The sequence below is a fragment of the Haemaphysalis longicornis genome, unplaced genomic scaffold, assembly GCF_048455015.1.
Source record: "Haemaphysalis longicornis isolate Haplotype H1 unplaced genomic scaffold, Haemaphysalis longicornis Haplotype H1 scaffold_3, whole genome shotgun sequence".
NCBI lineage: Eukaryota > Metazoa > Arthropoda > Arachnida > Ixodida > Ixodidae > Haemaphysalis > Haemaphysalis longicornis.
The window spans coordinates 88,965,755-88,986,089 of record NW_027526335.1 but is presented as its reverse complement, the minus strand read 5'-3'; the positions used below and the strand labels follow the sequence as shown (position 1 = coordinate 88,986,089).

The following is a 20,335-nucleotide window of genomic DNA, read 5'->3' as shown; positions in this document are numbered from 1 at the left end:
CTTGTGACTATATAAACCGCTTGGGTTTCCAAGCCTCTGTGGGACGCAGCTACGACGGGGCGCCGCTACAACGCTCTACTGCAAAGTGCGCGTGCTCGCAGATGTAAGCCGCGTACTTGTGTGTTCGCAGGTGTAAGCCATGTGTCGCGGATGTAAACCGCGTGCTTTTCGTTACTGCCCAAGGCAGTTCCAATTGCATTCTGCAAACGGTGGTAATATTTTAGGTATTCAATAAGTTTTGGCGTACCCAAATGAAAAAGGTGGGCGAAATAAGTGTATGTGGTATTTGTACTTGTGCATGTCGCAAGGTAGAAACATGTGCAAATACCCTGTGTAAATGAACCATCTTGGGAGCGGGTGCCTAGTAGGGGGCATTGGTCCCCCCCCCAGCACACTGGCTGCCCTCCCAGCGCAAAATCCATGTGTCAAGAAGTACACGCCATTTGTATTTGTGTTCGTGCAGTGATGGTTCTTGCCTCATTTCATGGAAAGTACCTGTTCTGTTAGTAGCAAGGAGAGACGCCGTCCTGGAATGTAACGGACGGGCCAAGTGTGTGTACGTGGCAAAGTGTAACCACGAGCGTTTTGTACCTGCCCTTGTAACAGGAGGAAAATAAAAAATCCTCCGTAGCATGCCCCCGCGAGAGGGACACGTGTAAATGCAGAGCATAGTGGGGTTGAAGCGCGCGTCGGCACCCCCAAAGTCCCGTTGACGTTGCCCGACGGCTTCCGCGAAGGCGGGTTCCGGGACGGCAGCGGCCTCCAGACGACGACGCTTGCTCGCCGCAACCTCTCGTTGCCGTACGGCCGGGTCCGCAGCCCGACGCTGACGTTTCGAAGCTGTGTCTTGCTCTCGACTCGAAGGGTCCGCTTCTCGACGCTGACGCCTGGCCGCTGCTTCTCGTGCACGCTGCTCGGGATCCGCTTGTCGACGTTGACGCCTGGCGTGCACGAAGTTCGGCGTCGGCAGCACGCTTACGACGTTTGCGCTCGGCGTCGGCAGCCCGCCGCCTTGTCTTCTGCCGCCGTCGACGAAGACGATGGTACGACGTCTTGAACTGGTGCTTCGGCGCTGATGTTGGATTGCGTCGAGGTACTAGTTGAAGGTCTTGCTTCCATCGCTTATCAACTGCGACCGCCGACGAGCGCAAGAGAACACGCGAGGAGCAGCAGAGAGCAGGCGAGGAGGAGTGGGGGAGAGGGCGCTTATCAACTGCGACCGCCGACGAACGCAAGAGAACACGCGAGGAGCAGCGGAGAGCAGGCGAGGAGGAGTGGGGGAGAGGGCGCACCTGGAACGGCTGTTGCGGACGCCGAGGCATGCCAACGCCGACAAAGCCGGGTGACATCGTGAGTTAAAGAAATGCTCTGCATTTAAAATTTCTTTTGAACGCCGTGTGGCTCTACTTGGGCCCAGTGAGCGAGCTACGACGGCAAGGCGAGCCCCTAAAGTGCTCCGCACTTTGTGATACCAAAGTTAGCAGTTAGCGAAGGGTTTCCAGCAGTTTCACCGCTAGGAATTCCCACGCCAGCAATAAACGCAGCGACGCTAAGTGCAGAGTAGCAAACGTTTTGCACTTGACTGGCCATTTTCTGCCGTAATCGGGTAGCGCGTCGGGTTCACGTTGCGGGTAGTAGTGGTTCAACTACCGCGAAGCGGTCTTTCTTTTTTTCGCCGCCCTTAGCTCGTCTCCGTGGGAGTATCGGAACGGAGCAATTAATTGCTCCACTGCTAAAGACAAACGGCTCGGGGAGCAACCGCTCGTCCCCTCGCATTTACTCCCGTAGGGGAGAAATGGATGTGGCAGCGCAGTCAGTACACCGAAGGAGCAATGGCACTCCCCCGTTGCTCTCTTAATTTTGGCTAAGACTGTATATGGTTCCGTGTTTTTAACGCTTGTGTGTGCTTGCCTGAATTTTGATGTATTTGTGCTTTTCCTAACTTCAGTATATTCTCTTGTGGACTGATGGATTGACTGATTGCAGGGTTTCAAGCGCCGACGCAACGCAGACGATGAGGCGCGCCGTAGTGGAGGGCTCCCGATTAATTTTGACCCCCTGGGGATCTTCAACGTGAGCAGAAACCTCGCACACAAGGGCGTATTTGCTTTTAGCCTCCACCAGAAAAGCGGCCAGCGCAGCCGGGAATCGAACCCGCGTCCTTGCGCTCAGCAGCGCAACGCCTTAGCCACTGAGCCACCGCGACGGGTGTATATTTTCTTGTCTGCTTGACTATGTAATATCCTCGAACTGTCATGTTTGAGCGTATTCTCCAATACAATAAAGAAAACAGTGATGGCGCAGTTCATTTTATTGCAGAGACCCGGGTTCAAATCCCATCGATGGATGGATGGAATAAACTTTATTCAGGACGAGCTTTAGGTGCTGATGTCACCTGCCCTGTGGAGGGTCTTCCTTAGTCAGGAAAACCCAGGTCCTCGCTGGCTGCTCTCCCTCTTCGTACCAGGTCTCGCTGGTCGGAGAGGTCTGAGCTGGTCAGCCCGGCCGCCAAGTGCTCGTAGGTGGGGTTGGGGTTTGGGGAGAGGCTAGGGGTTTGCGAGCACTCCCGTACCACACGGTATAGGGTGCTGGGCTGGGTGCAGAAATTGCAGGTGATGAGATAGAGGGTGAGGTCGGTGGCGTGTAGAATGGTGCTGTGCGGGTATGAGTTTGACGGGTTTTTTTTATTATTTACCCTTTGCAGCGGCGGTCATTATCTTGACCTCCCAACGACTTCTTTTCGCATAATAGGGTACTGACGGCTTCCGACATAAACGTAATGCTGCATTAGTGGCCGTGATCAGGGCCGCGTGTTAAGAGCCGAATCACCAACTTCGCTTGATCAGACTGTCCGGTGATAAACAACACAGTGTCACGTGCAAAATTTACCATCCCTTCCTCAAAAAAGTCAAGAGAAACGCGTAAGCTAAAGGTGCGTCCAACCGATCGCCAAACGTTCAAAGACCCAAATCGCAAACGACGAACGGGCCAAAGCGCTTATTTTTTGCGTGCTAAGTAAACTCATCTACGAACGACATAAATGTATACCGATTATCGGTTTATGGGATAAAGGTACAATATTGTATTCCTCCTCCGTGATCGATGCGCGTATCGTCTTATCTTGAAACGTTCCTTTTTCGCGATTTTCAAGTAGCCGTTTTCACACAATGGAGGCCCGGTTTCACGCACGCGCCGTGTGTACAGAGATCGCATCAGAGCTTTCCGGTCGACCAAGCGGTCTATCGGGAAATGCATAAACTTTCCGACAGAACGCCATTGGTCCCATTAGGAAAGCTTCCTCGTTAAACGAAGAATATCCTGGTCACTGGGTGAGAAGACAGGAGTGGCCTGTCGCGTTGCACAGCAACACACATTGGCGGTGAAAAGGGGGCCTTATTTAGTTTGTGCTATTTAGCCGAGGACACATCACCAGCACACATGTCGGTGGCTGATGGGGCGATATAATGTGATATCTACTACAGCGGCCACGCTTATGCCAGTCGACGCTGCCGACCTCCCGATGTTTCCTGAGCGGCCGAAGGTGTACCATGCAGGGTGGGCTGGGAGCCCACCCTGGGAGTGCGTGTTGATGACGGTCTTTCATAACGAACGCGACATCACTTTTGCATAACACGCCAAAACAGCCAGGGGACGCACGAAGCATTAGTATGCGTGATGTACGGCTCACTGCAGAACTTGCACACTTCCCAGTTCCCACTACGTATACGCAGCACAAACTTTTCTATAGGAAACGCTTACCAGGTACCGTACTGCCCGAGCATTTTGAAAAGACCCGCGACGGCCGCACGCCAACGAGCCAGGGAAAATTCCCGCGGATATTTGACGTCCGGGAATGCCCGCCAGTGACGCTGACGCTTGTGCGGAAAAAAGTAAAACAAAAAGAAATGTCCGGCGACCATTCTGACTGATGCAGTGGGGCCTGCCATAGCTGTGAGATTCCCGTTGAGACCGATTAGGGTTGACGACCCGAATCAAATTTACCCACACTCTTCCTATCACCTCCCACAACCCCCTCACTCCCTCTAGCCTACCCTCGAGTCTACGCTCGCTGAGGCTTCACACCGACAACGTAGCCGCCAGGTTTGTTTTGTTCAAAGGGACACCGCTACTGACTGAGTGAAGTAAAAAAGGAACAAAAGAAAACTGCGATCGTAACCTGCACGAGCGCGCCCCCGTTGAAGTGGCCAATTTACATATTCGAAAGAAAAAAACCTGACAAACTGAAACTAACCATTAATCTGACAGCATCCCATCTTACACCACAAAAAATAAAATCAGATTCCTGTTAAGAGAGATGATCTACTTTAATCCTATCACCATAATTAGGCTGTCACTTTACCAGTTTTTTTGTTGGTCTGTCGGTGTCGTTTGACCTTCAAACCAGGGACGGTGGGCGGCATGGAGGCAAGAAAAAGGGGAATGAAAACTTTACCTTCAAACTGAATACTGTAGAATGGGGAAAGGGCGAGTTAAAGCATGCCTGTCACATAATTGGACCGGCGATACTAGCACCACATTAGGTCATCAGAAAATAGGATCCGCCTGATTTTCATTTAGAAGTGAGTGAAAAAATGCACTTTTTTCTTTACGTAGTTACAGAAGACGCCTTCAATATTGGTACAAAATTTCCTGATTTCCTCGCTGAAGCCCGCTAAATCTTACACCGTTTGCGTTGCAAACACGCGCCTCACGTCCCACGCGATCAAAACGAGCTCTTCGCCCGCGCTCATACGCGACGAGATTCCCTTCCTACAACACACGCGCCGCAAGATGGCCGCCAATTCCTGCTACGGCGCAAGCATGGCGCGTCCTCCCTCCCCGAGGCGAGCGAGCGCCGACGGCGCCGGACTACTTTCTCACCCCCAAGCAGGCACCGGCCGCCGCCGCGCCAACCAACATAAACGGACGGTCAACGCGCCGCCCCACCTACCAACGCGCCGCACACACCCCCAATGACGCCTGCCTGCAGGAACGCGTATAAATTGGGGGCAACGTTTTCATTGACCCCCGAACAACCGCAAACCGCGAATTTACACAAGCTCGCATACTAATGATCACCACAATGTTACTTGACGACGCATCCTAAATACTCACAACAAGGTTACTTTTCGACGTCACCTGAATACTCACAAGTATAGCGCCTAGAATTCTAGGCACTATACCACAAGCGCACCAATGCTTTATGCACATCGTTCTACTCTAGTTGATATCTTGCGTTAGCCAAACTGTATCAACAAAGCTCCCAAAACAAAACGATTGGCAAATGGAGGAAGTGATTGTGCATGAATTAGCTGGGTAGGCATAACAATGGCTACGACGGCAACACACGATAAAATTTCAGGTTTTCGAATCACCGCCTTGTTAGTGTTTGTTTTATTTATATAAACCAGCAAGTCAGGGCCGTACCCAGAGGGGGGGTTTGGGGGTTCAAACCCCTCCCGAAATCTTTTCGAGGTATCACGTAAACAATACTTACTCTTGCTTTCAGCAAAACTACCCCCTTCCCAAAATTCATAACCCCCCCCCCGAAAAAAATTCTGGGTACGGCCCTGCAGCAAGTAAATATGTTAACCCCAGCCCCTGCAAACACGCCGAATGTCAATGCTACAGGAACCCAATGGAAATAGTGAGCGAATTACAGAGCTCTTCAAGTACAAGGCGGCCGTTCGATCAACTCGAATCGCTGTAAAATACGGCTGTTTCCGTTCGAAAAACAGCACCTTAAACTACAAGGCCCACCACAACAGCCAGAAGCACAACCTGTAAAGATGAGCGCAACATCCAATCGTCGATGGAGCACGCACCCACACAGCTGGCTGGAGAAGCACTGCCACAACTAGCGCCATCTGGCAAGCTCAGCTGGCGTCGTTTCCGCGCCTACTTTTTTTTTTTCTTTCCCTTCGGCCGCGGCAGACAGAAGCGGCGGCGGCGGCGGCGGCAGTATCGCTGTGGCGTGCGGCGGTCTGAGTTCCACGGATGCGTAGTGGCGCCCAGAACCGCAGCACGCTTCTATCGCGTCTTTACTTCGGCGAGATTCGCACCGCTCGTTCCCGGCAGTGTACGCGCCGAAGCACGAATCCACGCAACGTCAGCCCGCGTCAACAAGTCAGGTTAGGAAGCATCATGGTTGTTCCTGTTTCGTGGAAGGGCACCCCGTACTAGCAAAAATGGCTTTGTAGCTTACGCACGAGCGAGCGCCATCTATCGTGAGACAGATCATTTTATTTATTTTGGCGTATCGCATTAGTGGGTGATGTTTGTGCAAGTATTCCAGCGTGCAATTCAAGGGACACAGTCACGGAGACTGCAACCTAGATAAAGCTGATGAAAATGGCATTGCTGGCGAGCATACAAACGATGTATAAATGTACTCACCCGCATGCGCGTGATGCTGTTTTCGTACGAAGGCGGAGGTTCAACAGCCCTTCACAGCGACTACAACGGCGCGCAAGAAAATTCCCGTGGTGGAAAGAAGGCGCCAACCCGCGCCTTCACGAGCGCTCCCTACCAAGCCGAAGGCCGCGCACGGGCCGCGGAGTGATACAGCGCCCACCAGGGGCGCCGACGCTGACTGGCCCTCGTTGCACGGGCGTAATAAAAGAAATAGTTCTCAAACAAAAACGTTTCACTCAACGCTTTTCAAAACCGCTCGCCCTGGAAATGACGAGCGCATGCTATGTTCCCGGCCTGGGATACACTGAAGCAGTGCTTACAAAAAAAAAAGAAACTGCACGAGACTAGAAGCACAGTGCTGAATTCAGCTAAACTCTGCAGTACTACGACGCCCAAAATGCCCACAAAAATAAAACAACTCTGCGATGCATCGGAAGGTCACGTTGGAGTTGTTATGAGCTGAACTTAGTAGGTTGCGTATTCTCCCTGCAGCGGTAACCTGGCTTTTTTTTTTTTTTTCGTTTCATACAAAAAAAATAGAATTGCATAAGCACTACAACTCAGCCTTCGAGGCGCTTTGAAGTCAAAATTGCGCGTCCATATTAGTTTTCGGAATGATGTTAATTTACAGGTCTCCCTACGCACGCCGGTGGTACATAAAAATCGCAAGTTCTGAAATTTCACCTGCAGCTCTACTCATGTTCGCTATGTCCCGCCTGTTTGCATGCGGGACATGCAAACGCCCTGCGTGCTACCTCGTCTTGCCGTCACAAACTGAAACGGTAAGCACTATAACTTCTGTCGAAAAGGTAGGGCATGCCCTGGTAACGATTTCCGAGCAAGAAACCACTTACCAGTAAGTAGCCTACACAACACAACAGATACGATTGTGACCGCCGGCACCATTAGGCGTCGAAAGGCCGGTATCATTCCGACCACACACTAGCGTGTCCACAGTTTAGGGTGTTCAGCTCCCATAAACATACTTTCAGATATTTCTAAGCGGAAGGGGGCGTTTTCTTTAAACAGCTTGTATGTCCTGCATTTCCATTTGCAAAAACACGGCCTCGGAAGCCGAGACCCTCACAAAACACGACAACGACGAACTCCTGCACGTGCGACAAACACCGATATGCTGAACTATATTCCGAAGCTCTGCCTTTTGCAAGCACTAGGGCCACGAGTCGGAGCTGTACATGACAGCGGAATAACATCGTAGAAAGCCGCCTATGTGGGACTGCACACAGGACGACAAGTGCGTTTGCACATTGACACGGCCCTGTAATTCTTCACACTGGGAGTTAGCGCGTTATATTATGCTTCGCTGCAAACCGACAAGTATTTTTTTTTTCTAGGGTAAGGTGGCCCTATAGTTCCACACGGTGAGAGTAGATTTATCCTGCGGAAAAATTACACGCAAACACCCCACGTCCTGAATCATTTTGGATTTATTGCACCACTTAAGGCTAAAAGTTGTCCTATCCTGTAGAATGTACTGTCTCAGATTTAGGGTGACCGTTCACGTTTAAGCGGAACTCGTAGGGTACGCATACTAACACTTCATACGAATTTCGCGATAAAGGAAACCAACATGGTGCAATACACAAAGCAGGCTACAAGGACTATGTCTGGAGATTGAATCAAACGTATCCGTTGATTCCCTGTTCACTCTACTCACTTAGACAGCAAGTGAAAGGGAAAATGATGCGGAGTGTAAAAAATGAATAAATAAACATGGCCAGATATGTTTGCCCATCCATATGCGTCGAACCCTCGTGTAACCGTTGCTGCAAGTCCTATCGAGAAGGTGGCCCGTATGCCATGAAGCCTGAAGTTCTGTCAGTCGACCCAAGGGATGTGCTATGCAGGGCAATACGATATGCGGGAAAAAATGCCGCCAGGAGAGCTTGTCGCGTATCCATTGCATTTAACGCCCTTCTCTGAGATGAGGCTGATAAGATACCGCCTCGCTGGACTGATAACTAGCTGCGCATGGGGCGACTCCGCTTACGGATAGCGGCCGTGCTACTGGCGGGCGTGGGGTTATCTGGGAGTGCCATCTGAATGGCTTTGCTGGGTTGGATTGTGGCCTCAGGGACCCTATTCTCGACTCCGTGAATTCGCCGTGAAGTGTGAATTCGCCGGAAGCCTTGTCTGATTGGCTTTCAGTTTTGGTCACGTGCTCCCGGCTGACAAAGCGTCTGTGTGTGCTTCTGTCATTTTGACGTTTCACGGTGTTTAGTAGCCCCGGTTTTAGAGCTATTTCTCTCTACTGAAAGCGCGTAATTCTTGGCCGGCAATGAAAAACTGGACGAAATGCAGCGTAGGCCTACATGACAACGTAGGTCTGTGTTTGCTATTGAACAATATGGCTTGTAGGTGATGTCCTCTCTGATTGGCCGAGAAGATGTGACGTCATATAAACACTTGGCGGGAACGTTTACGTCACGCATTCGCAACTTCAGCCCGCTTAAAAGTGGCGTGATGTTACGTAACAGCTTGTAAATAGCGGCAGCCATCACCGTGAAATAGAGCAAAAAATTTCACGGACCTTTAGCGGCGCTGCGGTGGCTGGCGGCGCCGTGAAATCCACGTGGATTTGCAACAGGCACAGTTTCGCACGACGCGAGGTTTAACACTGCTTTCTAGCGAAGGAAATAGTTTTGAGTGTTTCCAAGTCAGCGATAACGGAGTACTAAAATAACGCCCCGTATTTTTTTTACAATAAAATAGCAATTATTTTTAGGCGTAACATCAATATAAAAGAGCAGTACAAACCTCTTCATTACAAAAAATCTAACGCATTGCATTTGTCCTGGTAAAATAAGAGGAAAGACTTAGGGCCCCAGCGTCCCGATGATACGGTGATGCTTCTATTTACAAAATGGCGATATCTGGAAGACGAAGCAGCTCGAGCAAGAGCTGCATCTTCCCCGGTCACAAAGCCGTGGTCAGTCCGCGTCCGGTAACTATATAAAAAAGCAGAGGTCGGCGAACTCACTCATGAGTCCACTCACTCAGACTCATTTGGACTCAAACTCACGCGTGAGTTTGAGTTTGAGTAAGCGCGAGGCTAGTGTGGCATGGTGAGTTTGAGCTTGAGTGAGTTTGAGCCGAGTGATCCCGACTGAGTTTGAGTCCGATTGAGTTTGAGTATGCCTGAGACCTAGTGAATTCTGAGTCCATTTTGAGGTCTGAGTACATTTTGAGTTTGAGTCCATTTTGACTTTGAGTCCATTTTGAGTTCTGAGTACAATTTGAGTTTGAGTCCATTTTGAGTTCTGAGTACATTTCGAGTTTGAGTCCATTTTGAGTTCTGAGTACATTTTGAGTGAGTCCATTTTGAGTTCTGAGTACATATTGAGTTTTGAGTACATTTTCAGTTCTGAGTACATATGAGTTTTGAGTCCATTTTGAGTTTGAGTACATATGAGTAGCCTAGCAGGCAGCTATGGTTGGCTGTTAAGATTCATGCGTCACTGTGGGCTCGGAATTCGGGTTACCTGCGGGTACGGCACCAATCGCGATCTGCATGATCGGTTGGGAGGGAGGGGGTGCTTGATTTTTTTTTAGTTTCTTGTTGAATTTTCATGGCCATAAGCACTTGCTGTATACCTAATTTTCGCGGCTGGGCGCGTGAGTGATAATTGACTGCTGAGGTCATAAAAAAGGGTTGTCTTAATTTTTCCTCCTGACGGATCCACTAAGAGCGTGGGAAAGGGTGGTGTGAAAGCACACGGCGGCGCTGGCGGGCTGGTTGTTCGCCTGCTACTGTAAACGGCTTGATATACTAGGGGTCACAAAGGAAGAGGTTAGAGCGGGGGGAAATGGGGGCGGGGGCTGTTTTTTCTGCTGTTTCAAATGAATTAGCTAAATTGACTGGGCAGCGCCCCTTAAGACAGAATAATGATCACATTAGATTGGGTGAAAAGTGAAACTGATGAGGCTAAGGCGTGTAAAGGCCGATCCACACGACGGACCGAGTCCGCGGTCCGATTGGTCACGTGATGCCGCGTCACGGCCCGCCGCGGTCCGATGCAGCGCCGAGAGCATCCACACGGCGGACCGCCGTAGCAGACGACAGAGCGGTCCAACCAGCAACACTCTCCACCACAGTGCTTCCAACCAGACGAACTCGCGAACCCATACGAACGCCTCGCGCCCGCGCCGCACATGTTTTATGTGTTTGCGCTTGGTTTCGCGGTTCCGCGCGCATTTTGGAGCAGTCGAAATGGAAACAGCGCAAGCGTCGTTTGGCCGCTATGGCGTTAGCTTTGTACGTTGATGAAGAAGACTACCCTGCGCCGAAAAGGTCGTGCTGGGTAAAAAGTGGATGTGTCGAAAAGAGCTGGGACTGCGGAACCCAGTTGTGGCGTGCGGAATCCAGAGCAAAGCGCAAACACACGGCGGGCCGGCTGAGCGGACCGGGAATGGCCGACCGTCTGAACACGCAAGCTGGAAGGTTGAACACAGGCGCCGTTTGGCCGCGACAACATGTTGTAACGCACAAGCCTGCACGAAACGTTTCATCCCCACAGTAACAGCCACCCGCGTGCCAGCCGGGTGGGCGCGCTCACGCAGCCGCCGGCGTCGTTCGCACGAAGGCGACACTACGAGCGGCGACGGCGGGGTGATGCGGGCTGCATACGGCTCGTCACCGCTCGCTGGAACCGAACGCTTCCCGTAAATTGAGGTCCACATGCGTGAAACAAAGTGATAATGATGGCTAGCATTGCACTAGTAAGAGTCGTAGGACTCGCTAGTAAAAGCGCGGATGAAGTATGCGTCGCGATAGCCCGCAGCCTATATCCCAGCGGAGGTGATTGACAGGCTCCTTCGAGCGCTTCGAAACAGCCGCGCTGCCTGCGCCATTCTCTATTGGCGCAACTGGACCCGGCTCCGCCCACGCGGCGCGGGAGCTGTCAGACCACGCTGATTGATGTCGCGGTCCGCCGTCGAGACCGCGGACCGAAAAGCCTCGGCGAATAGTTGGACCGCGAAGACCGCGGTCCTGCGCGGTCCAACGGCGGTCCGCGCGTACTGGTGACGTCCTGTCACGTGATGCGCGGACCGCGGTCCGAATAATCGTTTTGGTCCGCCGTGTGGATCGGCCTTAAGGTATCAAATGAAAGGTCCGGATTAACGGAATCACGCAGGGTAAATAAAAAAAATGCTTCCTGATTGTAGTCATCAGGCAGTCATAATGAGTCATAGATTGGGTTAAAATTCAAAATGATGCTGCGAGGGCATGTGGGGAATCAAATTCAAGGTCTCGATGTGGGGAATCATTCGGGACGAAAATGCGTTATGGATATATCATGACGTAGTAATGGTAAGTCATAGATTCGGTTAAAATTGAATTTCATAACGCTAGGGCGTTTGGCATATCAAATTAAAGGTCTCGATGAGGGTAATCACGTGCTTCCTGATTATTATCATGACATAGTCAAAATGGGTCATAAATTAGGTTAAAATTCACAATGATGCCACTGGGTGTCCGGGGCATCAAATTGAAGGTTCGAATAAGGGAAATCACGTGGGACGAAAATGTGGTAGGGCTATATCATGAGATAGTCATGGTTAGTCATTGATTGGTTTACCATTCAAATTGATTCCGCTAGGATGTGATGGGTATCAAATTAATGGTCTGGATGAGCGGAATCACGTGGGAGAAATACAAAAATGCTTCCTGGTTATAACCACGAGATTGTCATGGCGAGTCTTATATTGGGGTAAAATTCGAAGTGACCCCGCTAGGGCGTGTAGGGTGTCAAATTTACGGTCTTGACGAGGGGAATCACGTGGTACAAATAAAAAAAGGCTTCGTAGTTCGAATCATGAGATAGTCATTATGAGTCATAGATTGGGTTAAATTCAAGGTGAGGCCGCTGAAGCATGTGGGGCGTCAAATTGAAGGTTCCAGTTAGGGGAATCACGTCGGACACTTAAATAATGCGTCCTGGTTACAGTCATGAGAGTCATGGTTAGTTTGACTGGTATGAATTCCATATGACCCTGCTAGGGTGTGTGGGGTATCAAATTAAAGGTCTCGTCGAGGGGGATCACGTGGGACAAATATAAAAATGCTTTCTGGTTATAATTATGAGGATATAGCAAAAGGTATATAGCAAAAGGTACACACTCACACTCTCACTCACACTCTCACTCTCAGTCACACTCTCACTCACAATCACACTCTCATACTCACACTCACACTCTCACTGTTACTCTCACTCACACTCTCACTGTCACTCACACTCTCACTCAACTCACACTCCACTCACACTCTCACTCACACTCAACTCCCACTTTCACTCAACTCACACTCTCAGTCTCACTCACACTCTCACTCTAACTCATGCTCACACTCACTCTCTCACTCAACTCACACTCTCACTCAACTCACACTCTCACTCACACTCTTACACTCACTCTCACGCTCACTCTCACTATCACTCTCACTCACACTCTCTCTCACTCACACTCTCACTCTCCCTCACACTATCACACTCTCTCTCACTCTCACACACTCTCTCTCTCGCTCACTCTCTCTCTCACACTCTCTCACTCACACACTCTCTCAAACACACACACACACACACACACGTGCATGCTGGAAATTAACAGCTGGGTATGGTGGCGGTTATTGCTTACAACGACAGCGTGGTGGTTTTCCGAGCTACGAGAGCTCATTCCACCTAGCAAATGCTAATAAAAACTAATACAAGTGCCTCAGCAAACAACGAGACACTTGTTTGTTTGTCCCAAGTGATTTCCCTCCTCGAGACCCTCAATTTGATACCCCACATTCTTTAGCGCCACACCTCTCTGCATTTTTACCCAATCAGAGACGATCTATGACTCCCGTGTTACACGGTTCGCCATTTTCGATATTTTTCTTATTTCTTTTATAGATTTTCTAACATTTAGTTTTATCAATTCTCTACATTTACGCTTTTATAATTACAGGTTGAACTTCCGTGATATCTGCATTTTTGTGTATATGCAGGGCGTTACAAGATCATGGCGGGAAGGGGGAGGGGAGTGGTGTACTCGGCAAAGAATGTTACGCAATAAAACAGCAAAGGTATATCCATGAACGCCTCGCGCTTCAGAGATTCGCGGGGACAGTTCGCTTTGACACAAGGCGTTTTTTCAGGATGCAGAGCAAGAATGCACGGAACCGTAACCCTAAACAGCTTCGACGTAAATGAACGGAGCAGTGAGCGCACGTCCCCTCGCCCAATCTTGCTAGTTTCGACCTGGGGACCCAGCATACCATCGAGCCTGGACCGCCTCTGTCATGAACACGAACACGGAGCCTACATCAAGAGTTTGGTATCCAATATATACGTACAATTGCTTCCAACCAGCGCTACTCTTCATGAGCAGCAGGTATAGCTGTATTAAATCTGCAACGAAAATTGTTTCCGATCTCACAGGAGCTACGGTGTCATGTCGTGGCGAATGCAAGAGTTTGAGCTCACGAATTTGCACCCGTAATATTTTTACCACCCGTGAATTTGAAAACACTGACTGCTAATGAAATCAGAGTCCATCTGACCCCGAGTAAATTCCTAGCATGAGAGAGTTGTGAGGCCATTTGAGTTCTGAAGTCATTTTGAGTTCTCAGCCCATTGAGTTCTGAGTTCATTTCGAGTTTTGAGTACATTTTGAGTTTTGAGTACATTTTGAGTTTTGAGTCATTTTGAGTTTGAGTCCATTTTGAGTTCTGAGTACATTTTGAGTTTGGGTCCATTTTGAGTTCTGAGTACAATTTGAGTTTGAGTCCATTTTTAGTTCTGAGTTCATTTTGAGATTGAGTACATTTTGAGATTTGAGTCCATTTTGAGTTTGAGTCCATTTTGAGTTTTTAGTCCGAGTGAGTGCTGAGTTTTGCGCTCAATGTGAGTTTGAGTTTGAGTGAGCGCAGACGTGCTGCTCAGCATTGAGTCTGAGTTTGAGTGAGTGGTGATTCGAAAAACAAAATTGTGAGTGAGTTTGAGTAAGCCGCGCCACCTTTGCCGAGGTATGCTCAGAAGTGGAAGCTGTCACAGGTGCCATCTCTTGAACACCTTCCGAGAATGTCGGCGCAGTCCACGCAGCCAGACTAAAATTCGAAGCCCGTCTTCGACGGTCTTATACTGTATAATATAAGTTCTTCAGGTTTTTTCACCGCTACCAGAAAACTGAATCTTCAGGGCTGCCGCTCCTTTCTCAATCTCTGTAGTCTCGTAGTTCGATGTTCTCCGAACGGTGACTGCCTCGAATTTTTTTTTTCTTTTAGAATGTGTCGTCTGGTCAGTGCAACGGCAATCTTTGGATGTGTTGGAAAACCGTCAGGATCGCTCTCTTTAGCGTTCTAGATCGGTCGGTTGTTCGTTGCAAATGTTTGCTTCATCTTGTCTTTTTAGTACTTCAGGAGGAATGCGCGTGATCTGCTGCTCGAGACGTTCGCTACACGGAGATCGTGCTGGTGCTGCGTGATTCCATGAGAAGTCTGTCTTGCCCGCGGTCATCCCGGCGGCTTTTTGATTCAAATGCATACGAGACCAAGGCATCTTCTGTTCGATGGTCACGCGCCGTCAACAAGGCTGTCTCAAACTCGTGCTGTAGCTGCGATAGGAAATCTGACGCATGCGACATTTCTGTCATCGAGTCTTTTTCGGAACTTTTCAAATCACGTGGGTCATGGAATTTTTCTGTCAATGTATAACACTCATTGAACTTTGTAGATGAATTTATTATTTCGTCGATCTGGCGCTGTTGTTTGGAGCCGCATCTTTTGTCTTTCAGTTTATACGGATCATATGAGCAATTTCATTTTCGTACTCTACGCTGGTTGCAAATTCCAAATCTAGCTGGTCGATGTCAATAAGCGCTTCAATTTCCTCATTCAACAGTCTCAACTCAACTTCAGCTTACCGCACCTGGCGCAGAAAGCTCGTGAACACCTCGCAAACATCGCTCGTCATTAGGGCCAACCCTAATGCCACTTCTGCGTTTCTGCGTACTTCACGCGTCATTTCTCTTGTCTTCAGTTCATGCAGGCGCATCTTAGACTGAGGAACACTCTGTTCGTGCATCAACGGTAGTCCGTTTTTCATAGCGCGATGAGCTGCGCCATTCCGCTCACCTTTTGCAGGATCGCTTTCTACACCCATCGACGAAAATCGTCGAAGGTGAGTATGCCTCGTCGTCTTGTCTGCCCATTGCGTCGGTAGCACAATCATCGACCTGTCCATCAAACGGTCCGTCGTCGGCATCGAGGGGTCCTCCTAATAGGCCACAGTTCGGAAGGCTCCAAATCACAGAGGGCCTTCTTCCCGGATTTATCAGCACCAAAACGTAAAACAAGAGGAAAGACCAAGGGCCGCGACGTACAGGTGATACGACGGTGCTTCTATTTACAAAATGGCGATATGCGAAAGACGAAGCACCGATGATGACTATCTCATCGGTGAAGCGATAATGATGATCTATAAAGTTTTCACAGTTCGCACTCCTCCTAGTAAGCTGGTGGGTCACATGATCGAATTCAGGAGAACAATAACAAAGAAAACTGACTGCTTTATTTACTACTGCACTGATTAAGTTCGAGCTTGACTAAAGAGTGGATCGACGGCTTCAATACGCTCTGCTGTTATCAGGAGTACCGTTTCGCTGTCCGTGCCACGTAATACAACCGGTGGTCCCGGCCGTCTTTTTCTGTGATTACGCAATAAACTTGTAACGTAGAAGCACACTCTAGCGTGGCAGCGGTGACGCCCGGGAAGGTGATAACGCAACAAAGCTTGCATTGAAGCAGAGAGCTCAAATATGTGTTACTAAAAGCGATTGCATGAAATAATTATACGGCAAAAAAGATTGTGAGATGTTATTTGGCTTAACACACGCCTTTCGCTCGCTTTTTGACCAACGTTACTTGATCGCTTTGTGGTGTTGATGCCAATTTGAACGCTAAAAAATGGGGTTTCTCTTGTCAGCCTTAATAATACATGCCAAGTGTTTTTATATCTTCTATGCTCAATATTTTATAGCTTAGTCGTGATCTTTATGAAAGATAAGCGTGGGATTACACTGCATGTCGTCATAGCTATACGTACACACGTCACTAGTTTCTTACGCAAAAAAACACGGCAAATTCACGGTGAATTCATGAAGCCGAGAATAGGGCCCCCTTGCGTCGTCGTGACTGTTCCCCGTGCCAGCGACGCAGTTTCACCAGCCTGGCAACTTCCGTGTGTCCTGGCACCGGAAGCAGCCCTAAGAAACTGTTCAACGCAGTGGCGAAAACTTTGTACTGCGCGACTGAAGGGACAGATATTGTAACATGGCCTAGACTGCTGCCTGGTTATCGCTGTGTAACAAAAAAATGGCCGCGTATCTGCTCCTTTCGTTGCAAATGTCGACGAAAGACGATAGTCGACTGGTGCCCCTTCTCTTTCCTGCTCACTTCATATGCTGCTCCTCTCCCATCCCGTTCCTCCCAAGGTATACGTTAGAGGTTCGCTCAAGTCAATTTAAATTTACCGCGTTCCAAGCGGAACGCGTATCCTATCTAGTGGAACCTTTCGTTGTTGTTGCCGTTTGATGTCTTAAATGCCGCCAGGAGGTGGCGTGGGCAACAGCAGGCGATGGTTTTCTGCCGTTTATGTAGGATTTCATTTGCTATCGTGAAAACCAAGTATCCATGAATTTTTTAATGAGGGAACACTGCAGATATCCCTTATGTATTGACTTGCTGCCTTATATTTGCGTAATGTCTTGTTCTTGTTCAACAATGTTGACAAGTATGAACATTGACACCAGACTAACACGTCTAAATGTAGCTGTGGGTATATAAGACTATTGCGCAGCTTCTGTTTCACTTTGGCCGGTTGGCTGAATCGAGTCAGAGACAGACAGACAGACCGAAATTTCTGCGTTTAAGTAGCCCAATAAAGACTATAGTCTTTAAAAAACTATGGTTCTCGACCACAGTGGAAAAAGCGCCTAGCTACCGCGCGTCACGTGATCATCTCTCCATACAGCGAAGGACGGTCGCCGTGCGTAGCCTTGCCATTAAACGATAGCTAACCGAAGCCCAAGGATCTTGTGTTCCTTATATTATTAACTCCACTGCTAGGGCCCCAGGCGGCACAGAGAGTGTGCCCCAAGACCGGCCCGCCTATGGCCGCTTTCTGGCATGTCCGGCCAGCATCCACGTTCTGGCAGCCACTGATCATGCGTTGAACGGCCAACATTCGGCAACCAGCGCTTCGGTATTTTTCCGTCCGCCCGTGTCCGGATGCAGAACGGCAGCTAACCGGCTGCCAGATAGTCAGTTCTCTTACGGCTGCCGATGTTGAGAAAGAGAACGGCCGAAGTACGGCCATAGGGCTTCCGTTTTTTCTTCGGGAAGCGGTAATCGGCCGAAGCACGGCAAGCGACCGGCCACAGAATATGCGTATTCTTGCGGCAGTTGGTGTTCGAAAGGAGACCGGCCGGAGCGCGGGTGCCGTGCATTCGTTGTTTCAACGGTGAACCGTGCGTCCGGCGGTAGAATATTCGTTTTCTTCGGGTAACCAGTTTTATGAAGGATACCGGCCGACGTACGGCCCCAGAATATACGTTTTTCATTCGGTTAGCTGTCCTCGGCCGAATTACGGCAAGCGAATGGCCACAGAATATTTGGCAACCGATGTTCAAGAGGAGACCGGCCTACGTAAGGTATCTGGTTATACGTCATTTTTTCGGCAAACGGCATACAGCCGAACAACGGCACGCGCCTGGGCGCCGAGAATTCATGCACAGACGTGTTTGGAAGGAGACCGACCGGTTTTTTCCTGGCGGGGAGAAAAAGCCGTTAGGGAGCCGAACGACGGGGACGCGTTTTTCATACGCTCCGTGTTTCTACGTTTTAAATGAACGAACATCGTTTGTCAAACAGTAATGAGTGTTTTCGGTGAACGGGCAAGGTGCAACGACTCACTGGACATTAGCAGGAAACCTTTTAGGCCATCGAAGTGTCATTTATTGCCACAAGAAGACTGTGCCACACCGACGGGTGAGCTAAGCCTCGCCAGTCATCGCCGCTACCACGCCTCTGCCGCCGGCTTCGTCGACGCATCAGCTCGAGGCTATTCGCCCCCTCAAGAAATGGAGAGCATTGGAGACATCGACCCGGCAGAGATGTCCGATCCGAGATGGAGATGGTTCACCAAAATAACTTGCCTTCAAGGGCGTCGAGCAAGCGGCCACCACGCAGGAGCTAAACCGCCACCATGTCAAGGACTCCCCACCAAAGAAAGGCAAGTGCGAGCGAGAGCGCAAGTTATTCTGCTTAAAATTAAACTGCGACAAGCAATGTTGCACTATGTTGTTGGTGATAAACGTAGAAGAGACTCGCTCGTGCATTGGTAGGATCAACTTCATGCCCTGCACTATGTTACTTCATGGGATTTTACGGCTGCCTATATAGAAAAAAAATTATTTTAAATTTGCAATAACAACAGAGCCTTGTCACTGACGAAGCCTAGATGTTAATTTAGTTTCGATGTTTGAAGGTGAGCTTAGCTGCTCTTGGGATATGACTCATTTGGTTAAACATAATCGCCAGCATCCTAGCAAACACGGATTTTGTCAGGATTTTCTTGCTCAACGCAGATTGTTGAGTTCACGCACGATTTGGCTCTTGCAATAGATAAGCTTAAAGTGGTTGACTGTATATCTTGGACTGCAAAAAAGCAAATGATGGTGTTCCATATCACCTTCTGCTTAGTACATTTCATCCTATGAACTGAATGAATCGATTTTTGCATTGTTATTACTATTGGCCCTATAGCTTTGTTCAAAAGTACTGTCTAGTTTACCGGACTATAGCGAATGAACGTGATTCCGTATACCTGCAGCTTTATTCGAATTTAATAACATCCTGGTGTGCTGATTCAGAAAACTTTTTGGATGTTAAACAGTGTGTTAACGGCACCTTTACAAGAAAACCTTCATTCCAATCGAATACGTATACCGTAAATTATGCTGCTGTGACAACGGCCGAGGAATATAAATACCTAGGCGCTTAATTAGGGAGTGGTTAGAGGTTAAATAGGCAGGTTCACACCATAAAAGTTACGGCTGCATATGTTTTTCGCTTTCTGAGACGAAATTTCAGTGAACCTCCATCTAACTGAAAAGAACAACCGTATTTCACTCATGTGCGCTCAATCTTGGAGTACGCATGTGTTTTCGTGGATCCCTACACCAAAGAGCTGCTTGATACGCTCGAAAACATACAGAATATGTCAGTGCGATTCGTATTAGGTAATTGGCACGCTCAACTTAGCATGAGAGAAAGTAAAAGTAAACTGAAATGGCAGGACGTGAAAGATCACAGACGAAACCACAGGTTGAACTTTTTTCGTAATATCTATCATTCGAAAACTGGAGTAGAAGGGGAGAAGTATGTCCAAGCGCCATTCTACATATCGCAAAGTGGAACCGCTAGCTTAAAGCAGATTATTAACTTTCCTTTAAGGGTGACGCCTTGCGCGATTCATTTTATTTTACATCAATACTGCAGTGTAATTATCTTCCACGTATGATTGCATTAACTGTTTATATTGACGATTTTCAGCGCGCTTTGTAGAAATATTTTGTTATTTTGTCTCATATTTAATGCTTAGTGTTATATATCTCCCTTCTGTGATGCATGCAAAGGCAAGCAGGCATCAAATAAATCAATAAACAAATAAATAAATAAAACAATGAATAAATAAATGAATAAAAAAATATAAATAAACAAATAAATAAATAAATAAATAAATAAACTTCCAGAGGCGCAAGTTTGCCTCCGATGGGTTGAGAACGCTACGCATTCAACCTTGACCAATAAAATATTTATTGCCCTATTCGTTGCAGTATGCAAGGTTTCCTGTATGCA

At 48.7% G+C, this 20,335-nt stretch overlaps 1 protein-coding gene and 1 long non-coding RNA gene across 11 annotated transcripts in view; one reads left to right on the top strand and one right to left on the bottom strand.

The window, feature by feature from the left end:
• The window catches only part of Egg (SET domain bifurcated histone lysine methyltransferase eggless), a 206,926-nt gene that overhangs the window by 118,811 nt on the left and 67,780 nt on the right, over positions 1-20,335 (bottom strand). For 2 of the 10 annotated variants that reach the window (XM_077703709.1, XM_077703718.1), the window contains exon 1: positions 6,397-6,526. The exons of the other annotated variants lie outside the window; for them this stretch is intronic. The gene's annotated coding sequence lies outside the window, so the exon portion shown is untranslated. Of the gene's footprint in view, positions 1-6,396; positions 6,527-20,335 lie in introns of those variants that run through there. 10 annotated transcript variants of the gene reach the window in all.
• LOC144174817 (uncharacterized) lies at positions 5,632-6,748 on the top strand. The gene is made up of 2 exons (XR_013323523.1): positions 5,632-6,131; positions 6,429-6,748. It is a non-coding gene; the product is annotated as an uncharacterized LOC144174817 (long non-coding RNA).